The sequence below is a fragment of the Heliangelus exortis genome, chromosome 13, assembly GCF_036169615.1.
Source record: "Heliangelus exortis chromosome 13, bHelExo1.hap1, whole genome shotgun sequence".
In the NCBI taxonomy this organism is placed as follows: Eukaryota; Metazoa; Chordata; class Aves; order Apodiformes; family Trochilidae; genus Heliangelus; species Heliangelus exortis.
In genome coordinates, this window is record NC_092434.1 from 22885 (window position 1) to 47268 (window position 24384).

At 49.0% G+C, this 24384-nt stretch overlaps 4 long non-coding RNA genes across 5 annotated transcripts; all 4 read right to left on the minus strand.

The window, feature by feature from the left end:
* Positions 1-238: 238 nt before the first annotated feature.
* Positions 239-24384, minus strand: LOC139801841 (uncharacterized). 2 transcript variants are annotated; one of them, XR_011728363.1, is made up of 6 exons: positions 24082-24384; positions 2056-2096; positions 1863-1958; positions 1461-1598; positions 459-1369; positions 239-385 (listed from the first exon to the last, which is right to left on the minus strand). It is a non-coding gene; the product is annotated as an uncharacterized lncRNA (long non-coding RNA). The 2 variants fall into 2 exon arrangements; XR_011728362.1 differs by lacking the exon at positions 24082-24384 and having other exon boundaries at positions 2056-2235.
* Positions 4787-5982, minus strand: LOC139801828 (uncharacterized). Its single transcript, XR_011728345.1, has 3 exons — positions 5072-5982; positions 4947-4998; positions 4787-4851 (listed from the first exon to the last, which is right to left on the minus strand). It is a non-coding gene; the product is annotated as an uncharacterized lncRNA (long non-coding RNA).
* Positions 7406-7878, minus strand: LOC139801819 (uncharacterized). Its single transcript, XR_011728335.1, has 4 exons — positions 7824-7878; positions 7665-7727; positions 7521-7576; positions 7406-7449 (listed from the first exon to the last, which is right to left on the minus strand). It is a non-coding gene; the product is annotated as an uncharacterized lncRNA (long non-coding RNA).
* Positions 23052-23791, minus strand: LOC139801840 (uncharacterized). The gene is made up of 3 exons (XR_011728361.1): positions 23700-23791; positions 23298-23436; positions 23052-23200 (listed from the first exon to the last, which is right to left on the minus strand). It is a non-coding gene; the product is annotated as an uncharacterized lncRNA (long non-coding RNA).

The following is a 24384-nucleotide window of genomic DNA, read 5'->3' on the forward strand; positions in this document are numbered from 1 at the left end:
AGCGCCTGCAAAAACAAAAGGAAACGTTTAAGTGACTTGATGTAAAATACATGGCTGACCCAGCCCACCACCATCTCACCTTCTCCAACCGCTCCTAAATGTGTGTCTTTGTCCCTACAAGGATGGTTGTGGCACCTGCAAAAGTCAAAGCAAAAGGAACATGCTGAGGTAGTGCCTCAGCCTCTCACCCATCTGCCTGCCGTCCTCGTGGGGTGCCAAAAGTAGGTTTGGAGGACACCTGGAAAACACAAAAAACAGGGGATGCCAATGCCTTCAACAAAAATAAAACACCCGAGAAATAACTGCTCCTCCAGCACACCAGCCTTTGCTCACCTTGCCAGAGCCACCTCCGGAACAGATATTCTGCTTCCTTGGCTGCTCTCACCTTCAAAAGGACAAACAAACCATAATGTGGCCAGGTAGCCGGGAGTGGGACCTTCACTCCAACACCGACTAACCTTTGGACGGCGCTCTTCTCTCCTCCCGCTCTTTCATGTACATCCTTGTCACACGGGATCTGAAAAACAGTGATACACAAGTCACTGGAACACTGCCCAACAGCTGAACTATTCAGTTATGGCTCTTCCAGCAAACTCCGGGAAGGGCAGCTCCAAGCCAAACACTCAGACCAGTTCGAGACACAGCCCTCCAAATTACGAGACTCGATCTCAAGAGAACACCAAGCAAAAAGAATATCTCTGGGATCCAAGACTGTTGGGCAAGAAGACCTACGGCAATGCAACTGCAAAACGAGAGGCTGAATCAAGGGACGCCGAAGAACCCGGGCTTCAAGACCTGATGACACGAGGATGCGGGAAACAAAGTCCCACTCTGGGAAAATCCATGACCAGAGATGATGCTGATGCAGGTGGCGATGATGTTTCAGAAGATGACCATCAGGAAGCTTCCCAGATGAAAGACCTATCTACACTTCAAACTTGTCACACAAGAAGAAGATGCTGCTGACTAGGACTGTGCTGATGAGTAAAGGCCTTGCAGGGATGAGGGTCAAGATGTGGGACTTGCTCTGAGAGGACATCAAGGCCTGAGAAAGCTTTAAGACAAAGACATACAACACAAACTACACACCACCACACACCAAGGCTGGAGCTGCCCTGCCCACACTGGCATCACATCAGAAATTAACCCACTTCCTTCACCTGACCAAAGGAGCCTGCTCCCAGACTGCCCTCTCCCCTACACTAACTTCAAAACCCCTTCCACAACTCCCACCAGCCTTGACCCCTCTACACCACTGGTCCCTCAACTTATCTTTCAGAGGACTGGCTCTCCAAAGTCGTGGTTAGCCAGGAAAATAGACAGGAGCAGCCCAGAATAATCCTCAACTTGCAAGGTTCCCCTTTGCCACCTACATTAAAAAAAAAAAAGTCACACCACAACACCAAAACAAGCAAACAAAAAAAACTCCACACACATAACCACAACACCGAAGCGCCTACCAGAATATTCAGCAATAAGTCCAACATCAGCCAGCCCCATTCCCTTCCAAATGTCCCAGCTTCGCAGAAGAGCCCTGCAGGGTCCCACTCGCCACGCTTTCCAGAGTTGGACGCTGTAGGCATCGTCATTCAGGGAACCTAAAAGGCACAAAACTATTGTTGTGCTTGAGAGAAGACACTAGCTCCACAAGCCCTGCACTGCCACCTCACCTCCAATCCTCATACAGTTCTCATACACTTGCTAGCATCAGGCCAGGGAGGGACAGGCGCCCATCAACCACCCAAAGGGCACCGCTTCTGGACAGCTCGCTCCCCTACAGTAACTTTAAAACCCGAGCCAGCGATTGCTCACCTTGACCCCTCTACACAGACCCTCCCCAAACCATCCTCCCTTTCTCTTACCTTTCAAACGGCTGGGGCTCTGAAGCACTGGACAGAAAAGTAACCCGCATCGGCTGACGGGAATCTTCCCAAAACCACCAAGTTCCTCCTCGTCATCTGCAACAACAAACGGCAGTGCCACCAGAAATAGGACGTCAGCTAAATACCAACCCCTTCCACAAGCTCCTCATAACCCCCGACTTGCCCTGCTCACCTTCCCCTTCCACACGTTATGGCCACCATTGCTTCTGGCACCTGAAATACCAGGAGACACAAAATTCCCGTTCTGCTTGTCAGATCGAGCCTCCTCGTTACCATCCCGTCTCACCTCCAGCGCTCTTCCCCCTCCAAAGGGGGCACGCGCAGCTCCTGCAAAAACAAAGGGAAACCCTTAACCGAGTTGAAGCAAAATCTCTGGATGAGCCGGCCCGCAACCATCTCACCTTCTCCGACCGCTCCTCAACGCGTGGTTTTGCGTGGCACCTGCAAAAGTCAAAGCAAAAGCACGTGCCGAGATACTGCCTAAAACAACAGGCAGCCCACGCCAGCCTTTGCTCAGAAAACTTCCAGATCCCTTCTGCAACAACTCCCAACCTCAGCACTTCACTTCAGTCCCTCAACTTATCTTCCTGAGGGATGGTGGTTTTGGATCTATGTCCAGCAAAACACCACGCTGTCTGACGGGCATGTTCATCATCATCACCTCTTCATCACCTGCAAACCCTAAAAGAGGAAAATCAGAAGCAGTGTCACCAAGAAGGCGTACTTCAGCCATTAACAACCACTTATACTACACCCACCACCTCAAAAGAGCCCCACCCAGTTCCACTCACCTCCTTGATCCGGAGTTGAATGCTGTGTCCACCACTGCTTTGGGCACCTAGAAGACCAAGAGAAAGAGTTACTGTTCTGCTGATCAGTAGCCACCAGCTCCACGAACCCACTCTCTACCACCCCAGCTCACCTTCAATGCTCATCCGGTTCCAAAGGTGGCACGCACAGCACCTGAAACATAAGGGAAACCTTTAACAGAGTTGATGTTAACACATGGCTGACCCAGCCCACAGACATCTCACCTTCTCCAGCTGTTCCTCAAGACATGGCTTTGTCACTCCGGCACTGAGTGTGACACCTGCAAAAGTCAAAGCAAAAGGCACATGCTGAGATATTGTCCCCAACAACAAGCAGCCCACTGTGATGTCCATCTCCTGCTTCCTTCCTTCCTCGGCCTCTCACCCATCTGCCTGCCATCTCTTTGGGGTGCCAAAACAGGGTTAGGAGTGCACCTGAAAAAAAACCACAAACAACAAGGGATGTTCATGACCAGCCAATAATACAACACCTGAGAATAACTGCTCCTCCAGCTCACCAGTCTTTGCTCACCTTGCCACAGCCACCTCCGGTGCCCGTATCCCGCTTCGCTCGCCGCTTTCACCTTCAAAATGACAACAAACCATAACGCGGTCAAGCACCCAAAGAAGGCACCTTCCCACCAACCCCACACCCTGACCAACCTTCGGATGGCGGCCTCCTCTCCTCCTCCATCCGTTTCTTGATGGTCATTGACACGTGGGATCTGAAAAACAGGATTATGCAAGTCACTGGGAAGCTGCTCAGCACCGAGTCGGTCAGGTTGTGTCGCTTTCCATGGCCCCTGAACCTACACAGCAGGCAGGGCAGCTCCAAGCCAAACACTCACAGGCACAGACTGACCAAAGACACAGCCATGTGAGTCACAAGACATGACCTCAAGATAAAACTTGCAGCAAGAGGAGGAACTCTGGAACCCAAGACTTTTGGGCAATAAGACCTACAGCGGTGCGTCTGCAAAGCGAGGGAACGAAGCGACGGATGCCCGAGAAGCCGCCTTCAAGACCTGAGGACGCACGGATGCGGGGAACGAGTCCCCCTCAGGGAAACTGGGTGGACAGAGATCAGATGACAATGCAATTGAGAATGACGTTGCAGAAGACAGCCATCAAGAAACTTCCAAGTCAAGAGACCGATCTGCAATTTAGACTCGTCGTGCGGAATAACACGCTGCTGATTAGCGCCGTGCTGATCAGGAAAGGCTTTCCCGGGAGGATGCCCAAGATGCAGGACTTGCTCTGCGAGGACACAGAGGACCATCAAGGCCTCAGGAAGCTCTAAGACAGCAAAGACTGACAACACAAAACACACAACCCCACACACCGAAGCTGGAGCTGCCCTGCCCACGCTGGAATCACACTGGAAAGTAACCTGTTCCTTCACCCACCCAAAGGGGGCTGCTCCCAGACAACCCTCTCCCCTACACTAACTTCAAAACACCACCTGCAGTTCCCAGCCTCGACTCCTCTGCTCAGCCCCTCCCCACCCGCCCCTGGGCCCTCAACTTATCTTCAAGAGCGACAGCAGCACAAAGCCATGGTCGGTAACGAAAACCACATCGTTTGACTGGGATGTGCTTCCAGTCGCACGGTTCCTCTTCATCCCCTAGACGTAAAAAAGGAAAAAACACAACCCACAGATCGCAAACAGCGCTGGCACAAGTCCCACCTAAGCCAACGCACGCTACTTCTGCTGCACTCACCTCCTCGAGGGAGCCCCATGGTATACCACGCACCTTCTCCTTCCAGAGTTGAACGCTAGCACCACCATTGCTCGGGGAACCTGAAACACCAAGAGAAAGAGTTTCTGTTCTGCTGATCAGAAGTCACCAGCCCCATGAACCCCTCGCTACCAACTCAACTCAACTTCAACGCTCATCCGGTTCCAAAGGTGGCACGCACAGCGCCTGCAAAAACAAAAGGAAACGTTTAAGTGACTTGATGTAAAATACATGGCTGACCCAGCCCACCACCATCTCACCTTCTCCAACCGCTCCTAAATGTGTGTCTTTGTCCCTACAAGGATGGTTGTGGCACCTGCAAAAGTCAAAGCAAAAGGAACATGCTGAGGTAGTGCCTCAGCCTCTCACCCATCTGCCTGCCGTCCTCGTGGGGGTGCCAAAAGTAGGTTTGGAGGACACCTGGAAAACACAAAAAACAGGGGATGCCAATGCCTTCAACAAAAATAAAACACCCGAGAAATAACTGCTCCTCCAGCACACCAGCCTTTGCTCACCTTGCCAGAGCCACCTCCGGAACAGATATTCTGCTTCCTTGGCTGCTCTCACCTTCAAAAGGAGAAACAAACCATAATGTGGCCAGGTAGCCGGGAGTGGGACCTTCACTCCAACACCGACTAACCTTTGGACGGCGCTCTTCTCTCCTCCCGCTCTTTCATGTACATCCTTGTCACACGGGATCTGAAAAACAGTGATACACAAGTCACTGGAACACTGCCCAACAGCTGAACTATTCAGTTATGGCTCTTCCAGCAAACTCCGGGAAGGGCAGCTCCAAGCCAAACACTCAGACCAGTTCGAGACACAGCCCTCCAAATTACGAGACTCGATCTCAAGAGAACACCAAGCAAAAAGAATATCTCTGGGATCCAAGACTGTTGGGCAAGAAGACCTACGGCAATGCAACTGCAAAACGAGAGGCTGAATCAAGGGACGCCGAAGAACCCGGGCTTCAAGACCTGATGACATGAGGATGCGGGAAACAAAGTCCCACTCTGGGAAAATCCATGACCAGAGATGATGCTGATGCAGGTGGCGATGATGTTTCAGAAGATGACCATCAGGAAGCTTCCCAGATGAAAGACCTATCTACACTTCAAACTTGTCACACAAGAAGAAGATGCTGCTGACTAGGACTGTGCTGATGAGTAAAGGCCTTGCAGGGATGAGGGTCAAGATGTGGGACTTGCTCTGAGAGGACATCAAGGCCTGAGAAAGCTTTAAGACAAAGACATACAACACAAACTACACACCACCACACACCAAGGCTGGAGCTGCCCTGCCCACACTGGCATCACATCAGAAATTAACCCACTTCCTTCACCTGACCAAAGGAGCCTGCTCCCAGACTGCCCTCTCCCCTACACTAACTTCAAAACCCCTTCCACAACTCCCACCAGCCTTGACCCCTCTACACCACTGGTCCCTCAACTTATCTTTCAGAGGACTGGCTCTCCAAAGTCGTGGTTAGCCAGGAAAATAGACAGGAGCAGCCCAGAATAATCCTCAACTTGCAAGGTTCCCCTTTGCCACCTGCATTAAAAAAAAAAAAAGTCACACCACAACACCAAAACAAGCAAACAAAAAAAACTCCACACACATAACCACAACACCGAAGCGCCTACCAGAATATTCAGCAATAAGTCCAACATCAGCCAGCCCCATTCCCTTCCAAATGTCCCAGCTTCGCAGAAGAGCCCTGCGGGGTCCCACTCGCCACGCTTTCCAGAGTTGGACGCTGTAGGCATCGTCATTCAGGGAACCTAAAAGGCACAAAACTATTGTTGTGCTTGAGAGAAGACACTAGCTCCACAAGCCCTGCACTGCCACCTCACCTCCAGTCCTCATACAGTTCTCATACACTTGCTAGCATCAGGCCAGGGAGGGACAGGCGCCCATCAAACACCCAAAGGGCACCGCTTCTGGACAGCTCGCTCCCCTACAGTAACTTTAAAACCCGAGCCGGCGATTCCTAACCTTGACCCCTCTACACAGACCCTCCCCAACCATCCTCCCTTTCTCTTACCTTTCAAACGGCGGGGGCTCTGAAGCACTGGACAGAAAAGTAACCCACATCGCCTGACGGGGATCTTCCCAAAACCACCAAGTTCCTCCTCATCATCTGCAACAACAAAACGGCAGTGCCACCAGAAATAGGACGTCAGCGAAATACCAACCCCTTCCACAAGCTCCTCATATCCCCCGACTCGCCCTGCTCACCGTCTCCTTCCACTTGTTATGGCCACCATTGCTTCTGGCACCTGAAATACCAGGAGACACAAAATTCCCGTTCTGCTTGTCAGATCGAGCCTCCTCGTTACCATCCCGTCTCACCTCCAGCGCTCTTCCCCCTCCAAAGGGGGCACGCGCAGCTCCTGCAAAAACAAAGGGAAACCCTTAACCGAGTTGAAGTAAAATCTCGGGATGAGCCGGCCTGCAACCATCTCACCTTCCCCGACTGCTCCTCAACGCGTGGTTTTGCGTGGCACCTGCAAAAGTCGAAGCAAAAGCACGTGCCGAGATACTGCCTAAAACAACAGGCAGCCCACGCCAGCCTTTGCTCAGAAAACTTCCAAATCCCTTCTGCAACAACTCCCAACCTCAGCACTTCACTTCAGTCCCTCAACTTATCTTCCTGAGGGATGGTGGTTTTGGATCTATGTCCAGCAAAACACCACGCTGTCTGACGGGCATGTTCCTCTTCATCACCTGCAAACACTAAAAGAGGAAAATCGGAAACGGTGTCACCAATAAGGTGCACTTCAGCCATCAACAACCACTTACACTACACCCACCGCCTCAAAAGAGCCCCACCCAGTTCCACTCACCTCCTTGATCCGGAGTTGAATGCTGTGTCCACCACTGCTTTGGGCACCTAGAAGACCAAGAGAAAGAGTTACTGTTCTGCTGATCAGTAGCCACCAGCTCCACGAACCCACTCTCTACCACCCCAGCTCACCTTCAATGCTCATCCGGTTCCAAAGGTGGCACGCACAGCACCTGAAACATAAGGGAAACCTTTAACAGAGTTGATGTTAACACATGGCTGACCCAGCCCACAGACATCTCACCTTCTCCAGCTGTTCCTCAAGACATGGCTTTGTCACTCCAGCACTGTGTGTGACACCTGCAAAAGTCAAAGCAAAAGGCACACGCCGAGATATTGTCCCCAACAACAAGCAGCCCACTGTGATGTCCATCTCCTGCTTCTTTACCTCGGCCTCTCACCCATCTGCCTGCCATCTCTTTGGGGTGCCAAAACAAGGTTAGGAGTGCACCTGAAAAAAACCACAAAGAACAAGGGATGTTCATGACCAACCAATAATACAACACCTGAGAATAACTGCTCCTCCAGCCCACCAGCCTTTGCTCACCTTGCCACAGCCACCTCCGGTGCCCGTATCTCGCTTCGCTCGCCGCCTCCGCCTTCAAAATGACAACAAACCGTAATGCAGTCGAGCACCCAAAGGAGGCACCTTCCCGCCAACTCCACACCCTGACCAACCTTCGGATGGTGGCCTCCTCTCCTCCTCCATCTGTTTCTTGATGGTCATTGACATGTGGGATCTGAAAAACAGGATTATGCAAGTCACTGGGAAGCTGCTCAGCACCGAGTCGGTCAGGTTGTGTCGCTTTCCATGGCCCCTGAACCTACCCAGCGGGCAGGGCAGCTCCAAGCCAAACACTCACAGGCACAGACTGACCCGAGACACAGCCACGTGAGTCACAAGACTTGAGCTCAAGATAAAACTCGCAGCAAGAACAGGGACTCTGGAATCCAAGACTTTTGGGCAATAAGACCTACAGCGATGTGTCTGCAAAGCGAGGGAACGAAGCGACGGATGCCCGAGGAGCCACCTTCAAGACCTGAGGATGCAAGGATGCGGGGAATGAGTCCCCCTCAGGGAAACTGGGTGCACAGAGATCAGATGACAATGCAATTGAGAATGACATTGCGGAAGACAACCATCAAGAAACTTCCAAGTACATAGACCGATCTGCAATTTTGACAGATGATGCTGCTGATCAGCACCATGATGATCGGGAAAGGCTGTGCAGGGATGATGCCCAAGATGCGAGACTTGTTCTGTGAGGACACACAGAAGACCATCAAAATCGGAGGAAGCTCTAAGACAAAGACAAACAACACAAGATACACAACCCCACACACCAAGGCTGGAGCTGCCCTGCCCTGGAAACTAACATGCTCTATTCACCCACTCAAAGGGGGCTGATTGTAGACAGCCCTCTCCCAGATGCCATCTTCAAAATCCCTCCTGCAACTCCAAGCCTCAGCCCCTCTGCAACCAAGTTCCTGTACTTAGCTTTCAGAGGCCTGTGGGTCTAAATTTATGTCCAGCAACAAAACCACGTTGTCTGACTAGCACGTTCCTGCAGTTTTAAGGTTCCTCTTCAACAACTGCATTAAAAAAAAAAAAAAAAAAAAAAAAAAATCACAAATAGAAAAAAAAATTTGCATGCAGCCACATTCTTGCTATAAAGAGCTCTAACTTTCGGTGGTTCTAAAGTTCTTACCTTAAAGAGTCTTCCCAGACAGCTCAACAGCTGCAGTCAGCTCCAGGAGTAGGAGAGCTCTGACCTCAGAGAAGCCCAAGAGCTGACTGAAGACCCTAGCCAAAGGCTGTGGCTTATATACCACAGGCACCGCCCACAGCTATTCCCACAGTCCCCTGGGAAAGGGGAGGTGGTGATTACCACAAGGTATAAAAGCAGCCAGAGGAGAAGCAGTCAGTTTTCTCCTCTTTCTTCAGTTTGCGGGACAAGCAGAGAGACTCCGTGATGCCGGCTGAGGAATTTTGGGTTTTTTTTCTCTCTCGTTGTTACTTCAGCGACACGGCCAGGTAAAAATTTAACCCACAGGGAACCTTAACAGAGTAAAGGTCATTGGAGGCTTGGATTAGACAGAAGAGAGGAAAGAACAAGTGGGGTGGGTCACAGATATGGACTCACAAAGTCTCCTGAAAGACTCAGAAGGGTGAGAGCTCTGCAACAAAGCTAAAAGTGGAAGGCAGCGTTCTGTTAGAGGGGTCATTTTTGGATCGAAGACACTGAAGAAAGCTGAGGGGCACAAGCAGCAGTCTGGAGGGGATTTTAATAGAGTACAGGCATCCCTGGGATGTTGGGAACCGAATGACAGACGGCATCAGAAGAGCTTCTCGTAGAGCGAAAAAGGCGTAAAATGCACAACGGAGCCGGAAGGTGGCTGTGGGACGCCGAGAGGGGGGGCGTGAGGTTGGCCTCCGGAGGTATGGTGGTGAGAGAAGGGTGCTGTGAGAGAGGTAAAAGGCGGCTCTGGGATATGAGGAAAAACTCTATGTGTTCAGTTGATGTACAGATGTCCTGAAGAAGAATTCTGCCTCAGTAAGAGAGCTAAAAAGAGCACCACAGAGATCGAAGGGTGTGGGGCGGCGTGAGGATGGTCTCGTAAGGAGCGGTGCCCTGAATGAGAGGGCTCTGATGGGGCAATAGTGTTGAAAAAGAGTCCAGGAAGACCCTCTGGCAGAGCCTTGAGGGGGAGACCGGACCCCCGTCCCTTTCTGAACGCTTCCTCGGAGAGGACCCTGGGTGTGGCTGGATGTGGTCTTTGCCCCTGGCAGTAAAGCGGAGTTCATACTCTCCCTCTGCCCCAGAGTTAGTGTATTTTATCTCTGCCTTTTAATACCTCGCTACCTGTCGGCATGATGTGCACCCGTCCCGTTGTATAAAGGGTTTCTTTAAAATGCATATTACCCCAGGGTGATTGGTCTCTTGGCTCTTCTGCATGTGCCTTTGATTTCACTGGTTGTTTCATATGAGCCTGAAGTTCTGACGGTTTGCTGCCATCCCCAAATAAATTGATTTATTTGCTTCCTGGTCTCCATATGGAACTCTAGTTCCTGAAATTCAGCTTTCAGTTTGCCGTCTCCCTGTCCTGTGGACTTATCTGGCTCTCGAGGAGGGAGGGGCTTGCTGCGCTGCTTTTCTATTAGTCTGTCCTTGGTGTTTCACGTGGCATCGGTTTCTCTAGATTTCAAGGTTAGTTGAGACTGTCCTGAGGTCTATATAGATCTGCTACTTAATATGATACTTTGCCAGATGGCCGGGGCCAGCGCAAAAGACACAGGCACCCAAATAAAGAAGTTAGTTTATATTTACTGATGTATTAAATTATAAGAGAACAAGTGCAGAAACAAACAACAAAACTGAAGTGCGATAGCAAAGTCAAAGCAAAACACAGCAACTCATCTAATTGTTACTATACAGACGCAGCGATAAAGAGTAAGAAAGACGTGTCGCTGATTGCCGTAATGGTTCGACTTTGCCTGGATCTGCGGTTGCTGGGGAGCCCTGGTTGTTACGAGGACACGGAGAACCCTTCCCAGCAGTTGGGAAATCCTACACGGTGCGTCCTCTTGTAGGTGAGGAAGGGTCCATTTTTTTGAGTATCCCGTTGCTGCTAGTCCGAAGGACTTGCGCTTTTCTTAACGTGAAAACGTCCGGTCTTACGCCCCGTAACGACCGAAACCGGGGCCTGGCTGGGGCTCAAGTTGCAGATCGTAGGGCTGCCTAAACTATCTCCCCTAGACATGTTAGTGGTGGTTACCTAAAATATCTGCCCAGACAATTCAGTATATTGGCTGCTTTTGCACTCTCTCGTGGTTTGAAAAAAATTTCTCAGAATGGGGAGGGTAAGCTACTGTTTTCACAAGCCATTTTCCTCCTACATACTTAGCTGATCTCCCAGTAAACCAAATGTGCTCTGTCTCAGGATGAGTTAATAGATCCAAGGTTTTTCCAAACCTCATTAAAGATTTATTTTTGAGTGCAAAATCAGGGTTTACTTCTTGATTACTCATGGGGGGCAGTGGCTAGCTGTTAGTGGAAGGCAGCCACACCATAGCCTCCCACTTTGGCTCTATCTTGAATATATTTGACCCATTGCATGATAGGAATTATGGCAGACAGAGCCGCTTTATGTCCTACTGTGACTTGTTCTAGTTCTAGCGCAGCCCAAAAACGTGCTAATGTAGTAGATGTTTGTGAATTCGTGTTAAATAATTATGAAGTGTTTGCTAACCCAACTTTGAGAGTACTAATAATATATCTGTCTTCAATATTGTGAAATATGCAAACGTAGGAATTCGTTGGAATGAAATATAACTGTTCTTTGTGTAACTACAAAGCTTAAGGGAACAAGAAACAAGACATCCACAGTTTCAGTACCCTGAAAACACTACAACGTACATCCTGTTGTGCTAATCTAAGCTGATTTTGCTGCTCACCACATAGCGTTGCAATTTAAGGTGGTTTTACTGCTGACTGCAGAGCGTTGCACAGGAAAGAGCAAAGGAGCGCATGTGCGAAATCGAAGGGTAATGAGAGGGGAAACTGAGGCAGACACTGACTTCATCCAACGACCACCAGATGGGGGTCAAAAAGATCCCCAGAGATAAAGTGGGCATGCGCCTTTGAAGGCCTGCTTCTCCCAAGAACTAATAAACATAATCCAGCCTATTCCTAGAACAGTCATGAATACGCATTAGAATAGATATGAATGTGTATTAAGGTATGGAATGTAAGATAAAAGATTAAACTTTAAGGCATGCGTGCGAGTGGAGCGGAGACTCCCCACGGACCCAGCGCTGTTTTGCTTATTGCAATTTTATTAATTAAATTAAACTATTAACAGAATATTGAGTCAGTAATTTATAACACTGATAACTCTCAAAGTGGAGTTGTTTTCTGCTTCTGGTAATTTTCTCCCCTGGGCTCCAAGTTCTGTGTAACCCGTTTACAGATTTGTTTGAGATCTCTTCTTATTTGTGAGGATCATAAATCCAAAACCTTTTGTTAAGCCTCTTCTGTTAATTCCAAATCAGCCTGCTGTTCACTTCTGCCAACTCACACTTTTCCCTTGTTACCTCACATAACAAGGTTACGATTGGTCCTACGTGTCAGATGCGCTGTCTCCAAAAACGAAACAATCCGATGCGTGTTAAGAATTCAACACCCCAATACACGCTGCCACGCACTGAATATAAGAAGATACAAAACCATTGACCGGCGGTCGGGCATCTTTTTAGAGAAAAACTACAAACGAGTCTCCGGAAGTCGGCCATTTTGTTACCGGAAGTCGGCCATCTTTTTACCGGGGAACTACAAACGAGTCTCCGGAAGTCGGCCATCCCTTTACCGGAAAACTACAAACGAGTCTCCGGAAGTCGGCCATCTTGTTACCGGAAGTCGAACGTTTTGTTACCGGAAGTCGGCCATCTTTTCAGCGAAAAACTACAAACGAGTCTCCGCAACTCGGACAAACTGGAAGTTAAAAATTTAAGAACCCCCAATGTCCCCTGAGCGTAGAAACACACCATCTGGCAGATCCTCTGATCTTCGCCAAAACCTGTCACTTTTCTCTTACTTCATAGATTCATTTAATCACTCGTGTTGGAAGGGGCCTTCAAAGAGCATCTGCTCCATCCCTCTACCTAATGCTATGGATTCGATGTCTTAACACTTTCTACAACGGGGGGAATCTACCGCTTCTCCGAGGAGACCATTCCAATCTTTTACTGTCCACATGGTGAAAAATGAACTTCTTATGTCCAATCAGAATTTCCCCATTACCTCTTATCCATTAAGCCCCACCTTACCTTGTTGCTGGACGACCAAAAATGAGAACTGTTGCAAGGTGAATGTCTCTTAGGGCACGGCCCTCCAAGGTCCAAACAGGTGTTCCAGCAGAAACTCACTAAGAGTGCTCTGAGTCTATTGCCCTCAGGGTTGCCTAGCCTGGCTCGGAGCTACTGCTCCCGAATCGGCTAACCTCTCTGCTGGCTTGCTCAGGAATGAGCTGAGATTGGGCTCCAGGCCTCACCTTTTATTGGCCCCCTAATCCTGCTCATGCCCAGTTGGGGCCTGCCCTAAGCAGGCACAGGTGGGCTTAACACAAGCTCATGCCCTCTACCTGGCAATTAGTGGCACCTGGTTACCTCATTTCACTACAGAGAACAGTGACTGTCTGGCTGCTTCTGGTTACAGGAGGACAAAAAAAGGACATGGAGTGCAGCTGAGTAATGGGGAACATCTGGTTTCTAAAGGTCCAAAATAGAGAGTGTGTTTGGCTGCTTCACATGCTGTTTCCGGTTGCTGGAGGACTGGTGTCTGTCAGCAAGCCGGCAAGCATTTAAATACCCATTTACACATCTAATATCTGCTTTGGCCTATACATCAGCTTTGATACACTCACACAGACTCCCTGGAGCAAAATATCCCCTGTCCCTCCTGGTCCCACACTCCCCCCTCACCTCTACCAGACACCCTGACAGCCCTCACAGCCCTTTACCCCTCCCCACTGTAACTCCAGTGCTTAAAAGACATCTCTGAAGACTATTAGGCAGGATTTGTCATTACATTCGTAACATCAAAGCAACGCTCTTGCTGGGCGCAGAAAAAGCTTCCATCCTTCCCTACTCCATTGCTGGGGTAGAGAACCCTGTATGGCTGCCTCTACTTGTATCACAAGAGACACCTACACACACACTGCAACAGTAGCGGCCTTGCATGCTGCTTAGACAGCAAAGCTGAAAGTAAAAAACGACTGCTGAAAGTAAAAAAATAAATTCACCGTCTGCTCATGAGGTGTCCACATGTTTATATGTATCCTATTTAAATACTTCTATAGGCAAGTATTTCACTTCCTTTCTGCATTCATGTAACTTGTACAACTGTTAACCGATACCATTACGTTTTCTATCTCAAACACGGGGATAATTTGACCAGGAATTTTTTGTGTGTTACACAACCGGGAGGGAGAGCTGCCCAAAGGAGATGCTACCAAACCCCCAGGGAAATACCCCATTTAGAGGGAGACAGAAACATAGTACTTCAGAGCACTCCATCAAAACACCAGCAAAACACCTGCAGCATCCAGCTGTCTCTCTGTTCAAAGATTTAGGATAATTAACTAAACTAGGTAATATATGAGATCTAAAGCATTATGGGGCTGTTAGCGTCTAAACAATGCAGTTTGTACTTTATACAACTGTTTTTGTTACATTTGTGATACAAAAAAATCTGTGGTAACTCTTTGGCTTTAATTTTTGAAGGATGATGGAGAGAAGGGAGGGTAAAACTGCAGGAGTCAAACAAATCCCCACTGCTGCAGTATATAAACTTACCAAAAAGGACTCTCTGCTTTGTTAATACATCTGGATGTACCAAAATGTGCAGAGGAATGCATTTTCATCATCTCAGCTGCTGCAATTGTGAACCACAAAGCCAGAAACACCATCAACTTGAGAAAGATGTGCTGTGCTTCCATCTTGGGAATGACCACCTCTTTTTTTTTTTTTTTTGAATGAGGAAAGAGTCTTGTTGCCGGTGACTTCCACAGACTCTTTTGGGATCTGCTCTGATGGGGAGTTTCCAAAATGCAACATCTTTGAATGAGAGGCATTTCTGTTTTGGACTCTCTCTTCCCATCTTCTATCAATATTCATGCTGAAGGGCAGTTGTTCCTGGTCTCCCAGCTTAGCTTGCAGCAGGCCAGGGATCAGATTCCTTCCTCAAGAAAAGGCACATCAGGTAACTGGTATATTTCTGCAATCACCAGGCTCGTCTTCATGAAAAAAAAAAAAAAAAAAGCAAAAGCAGAGTGCCAGCAGGAAGCATCCGGAAGAATCCTATGGGTTGGCAAACCTCTTCTGCGACAACCTCCTTCGCCATCCCTTGAAGTACTCATCATCCCTAAAGACACCCCCCAAGTCATATAGAAATAGCTTAACTTAGGGATATGGCTTAAGTTCTTGTCAGTGTAAGGCTAATGGTTGGCCTCTATGATCTTGAAGGTCTTTTCTAATAGAGGTAATTCTGTGATTAGCACCATGGGCTTCCCCTCACCTGCTCTGTACCCATTCGATGTCAGATACTGCATCTGTCATTGTTTGTAGAACCCAAGCTACACCAAGAGACAAAATGACAGGTATACTTGAAGGAAGTCACCAGCTCCATGTTCATCCTCACTACTACCCCAGCGCACCTCAAATGCTCATCCAGTCCCAAAAGTGGCCTACAAAGTTCATGCAAAAAAGTAACTGCTTCACTGATTAGCCACATTATTCTGTGCTCTTTGACACTGACCTTACCTCGGACTACTTGCTATAGTCAGCAGCTTTGTCCCAGTGAGCCTGCTTAGGATATTTGCAAAAAACAAAAGGAACGTACCAAGATGCTGCCTCAAACAGCACCCTGCCTGCAACAATTCCCATCTCTTACTCCTTTACCTTGGCAATTTGCATACCCAGCCTCTGCAATTTTCTTGTTGTCACATGGTGACTACAATAGAACCTATAAACATCAACTGATGCTTCGAACTTCAACAACACATCCAAAAAATAACTGCTCTTTGGTCCCACTAGTCATCACTCACCTCACCCCAGTCACCTTCAGTGACTATCCCACTTCCCTTACTGCTTCTACCTTCAAAATGAGTTAAACACACACTGTAATCAGGTAGCTACCAGAAGCACAATCCCTCCAGCGCTACACACTGACTGACCTGACTGCACTCTGCTCCCTCATTTCTTCTCACAAGCGCATATTTGTCCTTTGCATCTGAAAGAAAGTATTACACAAGTCACTGGAACTCTGAACAATGGACAGACAATTCCAGACATCTCAATCCTAGTTAGGAAACCCATCTAGAGTATTACTACCCTCATGCCATTAATAAACACAGCCCCACAACTTTAAACCCATACACATACAACCGTTAACTACTGAGAGGGTCGATCTCCTGCGCTGCACAGGAAAAACCCTCTCATGAGGGTCCCATCACCTTCAAACACCACCAAAGCAACTGCCCACCCAGCCTGAGTATGGCTGCTCCACCTAAGATCGCTGTAAAATTGTGGCCTAAAAACTACAGGCAAACATCACCAGAGACCCTTATGGCTCTTCAATATCCCCAACTCTACAATCTGGGCAGAGCAGCTCCAGGCCAAACCCACAAACACAGACCAACCCAAGACACACCACTGCAAACTACAAGATGAAACATTAATAGAAAACTCCCAAAAAGAATTACTCTGGGCTCCAAGAAGTTGGCCAAGAAGATCTACAGGGATGCAAGGGTGAGGCAAGGAGGCCCCATGGTGACATCGAGTGTCATAGAACTCTTCCTCTTACAATAATTACTCTTCTAATAACATATCAGATGTACAAGAAGACTAGCATCAAGACCTAAGGATGCAGAGACAAGGTTGCAAATGTGGAAAATTTACGACCAGAGATGCTCATTTGTTCATAAAGAAGATTACAAAACATGCCTATCAAGAAATTTGCAAGATGCAAGAAAAGAAGGATCCAGATGGCACTATGATGATGATGATGACTAAATGTGTTCAACACCATTGGGATGATGTTCAATATTACTTGTCCTGTGAGGGATTCTGGAATTCAAGACTTGTGGGCAATAAGACCTACAGCGATGCATCTGCAAAGCGAGGGAACGAAGCGACGGATGCCCGAGAAGCTGCCTTCAAGACCTGAGGACGCAAGGATGTGGGGAATGAGTCCCCCTCGGGGAAACTGGGTGGACAGAGATCAGATGACAATGCAATTGAGAATGACGTTGCAGAAGACAGCCATCAAGAAACTTCCAAGTCAAGAGACAGATCTGCAATTTAGACTCGTCGTGCGGAATAACACGCTGCTGATTAGCACCGTGCTGATCAGGAAAGGCTTTCCAGGGAGGATGCCCAAGATGCAGGACTTGCTCTGTGAGGACACAGAGGACCATCAAGGCCTCAGGAAGCTCTAAGACAACAAACACTGACAACACAAAACACATAACCCCACACACCGAAGCTGGAGCTGCCCTGCCCATGCTGGAATCATACTGGAAAGTAACCTGTTCCCTTTACCCACCCAAAGGAGGCTGCTCCCAGACAGTCCTCTCCCCTACACTAACTTCAAAACACCACCTGCAATTCCCAACCTCGACTCCTCTGCTCAGTGGTGTTCGGATCGTGACACTCAGCCCCTCCCCACCCACCCTGGGCCCTCAACTTATCTTCAAGAGCGACAGCAGCACAAAGCCATGGTTGGTAATGAAAACCACATTGTTTGACTGGGATGTGCTTCCAGTCGCACGGTTCCTCTTCATCCACTATACGTAAAAAAGGAAAAAACACAACCCACAGATCGCAAACAGCGCTGGCACAAGTCCCACCTAAGCTGACGCACGCTACTTCTACTGCACTCACCTCCTCGAGGGAGCCCCATGGTATACCATGCACCTTCTCCTTCCAGAGTTGAACGCTATTGCCACCATTGCTTGGGGCACCTGAAACACCAAGAGAAAGAGTTCCTGTTCTGCTGATCAGAAGTCACCAGCCCCATGAACCCCCTCACTACCAACTCAACTCAACTTCAACGCTCATCCGGTTCCAAAGGTGGCACGCACAGCGCCTGCAAAAACAAAAGGAAACGTTTAAGTGACTTGATGTTAAATACATGGGTGACCCACCCCACCACCGTCTCACCTTCTCCAACTGCTCCTAAATGTGTGTCTTTGTCCCTACAAGGATGGTTTTGGCACCTGCAAAAGTCAAAGCAAAAGGAACGTGCTGAGGTAGTGCCTCAGCCTCTCACCCATCTGCCTGCCGTCCTCGTGGGGTGCCAAAAGCAGGTTTGGAGGACACCTGGAAAACACAAAAAACAGGGGATGCCAATGCCTTCAACGAAAATAAAACACCTGAGAAATAACTGCTCCTCCAGCACACCAGCCTTTGCTCACCTTGCCAGAGCCACCTCCGGAACAGATATTCTGCTTCCTTGGCTGCTCTCACCTTCAAAAGGAGAAACAAACCATAATGTGGTCAGGTAGCCAGGAGGGGGACCTTCACTCCAACACCGACTAACTTTTGGGTGGTGCTCTTCTCTCCTCCTGCTCTTTCATGTACATCCTTGTCACATGGAATCTGAAAAACAGTGATGCACAAGTCACTGGAACACTGCCCAACAGTGCTGGACTAGTCCTTTAGGGCTCTTCCAAAAAGACCCAAACCTATAACTCTGGGAAGAGCAGCTCCAAACCAAACACTCAGACTAACTCCAGACACAGCCCAGCAAATCATGAGACTTGGTCTCAAGAGAACACTGAGGAAGAAGAATATCTCTGGGATCCAAGACTGTTGGGCAAGATGCAGCGAAGCAGCTGTGAAGCAAGGGGCTGAAGCAACAGATGCCCACAAGCCGGGCTTCAAGACCTAAGGATGTAGAGAACAAGTGCTACTCTGCGAAAATCCATGACCAGAGATGCTGATTAATATGAAAAAGTGTTTCAGAATACCATCATCAAGAAACTTCCCAGATGCAAGAATAATCCATGTGTTTAACTTGTCATGAAAGAAAAAGATGCTGCTGACTAGGACTGCGCTGATGAGAGAAGACCTTCCAGGGATGATGCCCAAGATGAGGGACTTGCTCTGCGAGGACAAAGAGGCATTCGAGGGATGAGGAAGTTATAAAACACTCAAGAGAGACAGCACAAAGTACACACCACCACACACAAAGGCTGGAGCTGCCCTGCCCACACCAAACCAATGCTGTAAACTCATCTGCCCCCTTCACCTGACCAAAGCAAGCTGCTCCCAGACAGCCCTCTCCCCAGTTCTAACTTCAAAACCACTCCCTGCCGTTCCCAGCTTTGTCCCTTCTGCCCATCCCCAGTCCCTCCACTTGTCTTTGGTGGTAGGGGTCCAAAGCCATGGTCAGCAAAGAAAGACAAAACCATCCACAGGGATGTTCCTGCAGCCAAACATTTCCCATTCATCATCTGCTGAAAACGAAAAAAACAACCAAACAAAAAAAACACATCACCACACATAATAATTTTCACCAGAAATTCCAACATGAGCCAGCACCAACCTCTTAGAGAAGACCCAGCTTCTCAAGAGTCCTGTGAGGTCTCACCCACCTGCTCATCACAGAATTAGGCACTGCAAGACTCAATGAAGGGCACCTAAAATACACAAAACCACTGCTTGGCTTGAAAGAAGTCACTACGTACATGAACCTCCTAAATTACCACCCCAGCTTACCTCCAACACTCAGCTCCAAAGGTGACAAAAAACAAACAAAACAAAATAAAACAAACGAAACACACAAAAAAACCCAACAAAAACAACCAACCCCACACCAAAAAAACCCTGGCAAAACACAGAGATACACTTAACTGAATTGATATTAAACACCTGGCTGACCTGGCCTACAACCATCTCGCCTGCCCCAACTGCTCCTCTACACGTGGCTTTGTACCTCCAAGGCAGTGGGTGGCACCTGCAAAAGTCAAAGCAAAAGCCACATGCTGAAATATTGCCCCAATCAACAGCAGCCACACCAGCCTTTGCTCAGAAAACTTCAACATCCCGTCTGCAACAACTCCCAACCTCAGCACTTCACTTCAGTCCCTCAACTTATCTTCCTGAGGGATGGTGGTTTTGGATCTATGTCCAGCAAAACACCACGCTGTCTGACGGGCATGTTCCTCTTCATCACCTGCAAACACTAAAAGAGGAAAATCAGAAACAGTGTCACCAATAAGGTGCACTTCAGCCATCAACAACCACTTATACTACACCCACCACCTCAAAAGAGCCCCACCCAGTTCCACTCACCTCCTTGATCCAGAGTTGAATGCTGTGTCAAAGCAGTTGAATGTCCACTGCTTTGGACACCTAGAAGACCAAGAGAAAGAGTTACTGTTCTGCTGATCAGCAGCCACCAGCTCCACGAACCCACTCTCTACCACCCCAGCTCACCTTCAGTGCTCAGCCGGTTCCAAAGGTGGCACGCACAGCACCTGAAACATAAGGGAAACCTTTAACAGAGTTGACGTTAACACATGGCTGACCCAGCCCACAGCCATCTCACCTTCTCCGACTGCTCCTCAAGACATGGCTTTGTCACTCCAGCACTGTGTGTGACACCTGCAAAAGTCAAAGCAAAAGGCACACGCCGAGATATTGTCCCCAACAACAGGCAGCCCACTGTGATGTCCATCTCCTGCTTCTTTACCTCGGCCTCTCACCCATCTGCCTGCCATCTCTTTGGGGTGCCAAAACAAGGTTAGGAGTGCACCTGAAAAAAACCACAAACAACAAGGGATGTTCATGACCAACCAATAATACAACACCTGAGAATAACTGCTCCTCCAGCCCACCAGCCTTTGCTCACCTTGCCTCCAGTGCTCGTATCTTGCTTCGCTCGCCGCCTCCGCCTTCAAAATGACAACAAACCATAACGTGGTCAGGTAGCCAAGGGGGGCACCTTCCCACCAACTGCACGCCCTGACCAACCTTTGGATGGCAGCCTCCTCTCCTCCTCCATCGGATTCTTGCTAGTCATTGACACTTGGGACCTGAAAAAGAGGATTACCCAAATCACTGGAAAGCTGCTCAGCACCGAGTCAGTCAGGTTGTGGCGCTTCCCGTGGCCCCTCATCCTACACAGCAGGCAGGGCAGCTCCAAGCCAAACACTCACACCCACAGACCAATATGAGACACAGCCATGTGAGTCACAAGACTCGAGCTCAAGATAAAACTCGCAGCAAGAAGAGGGACACTGGAATCCAAGACTTTGGGGCAATAAGACCTACAGCGATGCGTCTGCTAAAAGCGAGGGAATGAAGCGACGGATGCCCGAGAAGCCGCCTTCAAGACCTGAGGACGCACGGATGCGGGGAACGAGTCCCCCTCAGGGAAACTGGGTGGACAGAGATCAGATGACAACGCAATTGAGAATGACGTTGCAGAAGACAACCATCAAGAAACTTCCAAGTCAAGAGACCGATCTGCAATTTAGACTCAAGCAGAAGAACACGCTGCTGACCAGCACCGTGCTGATCAGGAAAGGCTTTCCAGGGAGGATGCCCAAGATGCGGGACTTGCTCTGTGAGGACACAGAGGACCATCAAGGCCTCAGGAAGCTCTAAGACAACAAAGACTGACAACACATAACCCCACAACCCCACACACCGAGGCTGGAGCTGCCCTGCCCGTGCTGGAATCATACTGGAAAGCAACCTGTTCCCTTCTCCCACCCAAAGGGGGCTGCTTCCAGACAGCCCTCTCCCCTACACTAACTACACAACACCACCTGCAATTCCCAGCCTCGACTCCTCTGCTCAGCCCCTCCCCACCCACCCCTGGGCCCTCAACTTATCTTCAAGAGCGACAGCAGCACAAAGCCATGGTCAGTAATGAAAACCTCATTGTTTGAATGGCACGTGCTTCCAGTCGCACGGTTCCTCTTCATCCCCTATACGTAGAAAAAGAAAAAACACAACCCACAGGTCACCCACAGCGCTGGCACAAGTCCCACCTAAGCCAATGCACGCTACTTCTGCTGCACTCACCTCCTCGAGGGAGCCCTAAGGTATACCACACACCTTCTTGTTCCAGAGTTGAACGCTATCACCACGATTGCTTGGGGCACCTGAAACACCAAGAGAAAGAGTTCCTGTTCTGATCAGAAGTCACCAGCCCCATGAACCCCCTCACTACCAACTCAACTCAACTTCAACGCTCATCTGGTTCCAAAGGTGGCATGCACAGTGCCATAGGAAACGTTTAAGTGACTTGATGTAAAATACATGGCTGACCCACCCCACCACCATCTCACCCTCTCCAACCGCTCCTAAATGTGTGTCTTTGTCCCTCCAAGGATGGTTGTGGCACCTGCAAAAGTCAAAGCAAAAGGAACGTGCTGAGGTAGTGCCACCAACAACAGGCAGCCCACTGTGATGTCCACCTCCTGCCCCTTTACCTCAGCCTCTCACCCATCTGCCTGCCATGCTTGTGAGGTGCCAAAAGTAGGTTCAGAGGACACCTGGAAAACACAAAAAACAGGGGATGCCAATGCCTTCAACAACAATAAAACACCTGAGAAATAACTGCTCCTCCAGCACACCAGCCTTTGCTCACCTTGCCAGAGCCACCTCCGGAACAGATATTCTGCTTCCTTGGCTGCTCTCACCTTCAAAAGGAGAAACAAACCATAATGTGGTCAGGTAGCCAGGAGAGGGACTGTGTAAAATAAGACTTACAGCAATGCAACTGCAAAACAAGGTGCTGATTCAAGGGATGCCAAAAGAACCCGGGCTTCAAGACCTGAGGACAGAAGGATGCAAGGAGCAAAGTCCCACTCTGGGAAAATCCATGACCAGAGATGATGCTGGTGCAGGTGGCGATGATGTTTCAGAAGATGACCATCAGGAAGCTTCCCAGATGAAAGACCTATCTACACTTCAAACTTGTCACACAAGAAGAAGATGCTGCTGACTATGACTGTGCTGATGAGTAAAGGCCTGCCAGGGATGATTGCCAAGATGTGGGACCTGCTCCGAGAGGACATGAAGACCTGAGGAAGCTTTAAGACAAAGACATACAACACAAACTACACTCCACCACACACCAAGGCTGGAGCTGCCCTGCCCACACTTGCATCACACCAGAAATTAACCTGCTTCCTTCACCTGACCGAAGGAGGCTGCTCCCAGACTACCCTCTCCCCTATACTAACTTCAAAACCCCTTCCACAACTCCCACCAGCCTTGACCCCTCTACACCACTGGTCCCTCAACTTATCTTTCAGAGGACTGGCTCTCCAAAGTCGTGGTTAGCCAGGAAAATAGACAGGAGCAGCCCAGGATAATCCTCAACTCGCAAGGTTCCCCTTTGCCACCTGCATCAAAAAAAAAAAAAAAAAAAGTCACACCACAACACCAAAACAAGCAAACAAAAAAACTCCACACACATAACCACAACACCAAAACACCTACCAGAATATTCAGCAATAAGTCCAACATCAGCCAGCCCCATTCCCTTCCAAATGTCCCAGCTTCGCAGAAGAGCCCTGCAGGGTCCCACTCACCCACGCTTTCCAGAGGTGGACGCTGTAGGCATCGTCATTCAGGGAACCTAAAAGGCACAAAACTATTGTTGTGCTTGAGAGAAGACACTAGCTCCACTACCACCTGCACTACCACCTCACCTCCAATGCACATTCAATTCCTGGAACTTGCTAGCATCATGCCAGGGAGGGACAGGCTCCCATCAACTACCCAAAGGGCACTGCTTCTGGACAGCCCGCTCCCCTACAGTAACTTTAAAACCCGAGCCAGTGATTCCTAACCTTGACCCCTCTACACAGACCCTCCCCAACCATCCTCCCTTTCTCTTACCTTTCAAACAGCTGGGGCTCTGAAGCGCTGGACAGAAAAGTAACCCACATTGGCTGACGGGAATCTTCCCAAAACCACAGAGTTCCTCCTCAGCATCTGCAATAACAAACAGCAATGCCAGCAGAAAAGGACATCAGCCAAATACCAACTTCTTCCACAAACTCCTCATAAGCCCCAACTTGCCCTGCTCACCTTCTCCTTCCACACATTATGGCCACCATCTCTTCTGCCCCCTGAAATTCCAGGAGACGCAAAATTACTGTTCTGCTTTTTACCATCTCCTTATCACCATCCCGCCTTGGCTACAGCACTCTTCCCCCCTGACTGACACCTCCAAAGGTGGCACGTGCAGCACCTGCAAAAACAAAGGGAAACTCTTAACTGAGTCGACGTAAAAATCTCGGGATGAGCCAGCCCGCAACCATCTCACCTTCTCTGACCGCTCCTCAATGCGTGGTTTTCTGTGGCACCTGCAAAAGTCAAAGCAAAAGCCACATGCTGAAATATTGCCCCAATCAACAGCAGCCACACCAGCCTTTGCTCAGAAAACTTCAACATCCCGTCTGCAACAACTCCCAACCTCAGCACTTCACTTCAGTCCCTCAACTTATCTTCCTGAGGGATGGTGGTTTTGGATCTATGTCCAGCAAAACACCACGCTGTCTGACGGGCATGTTCCTCTTCA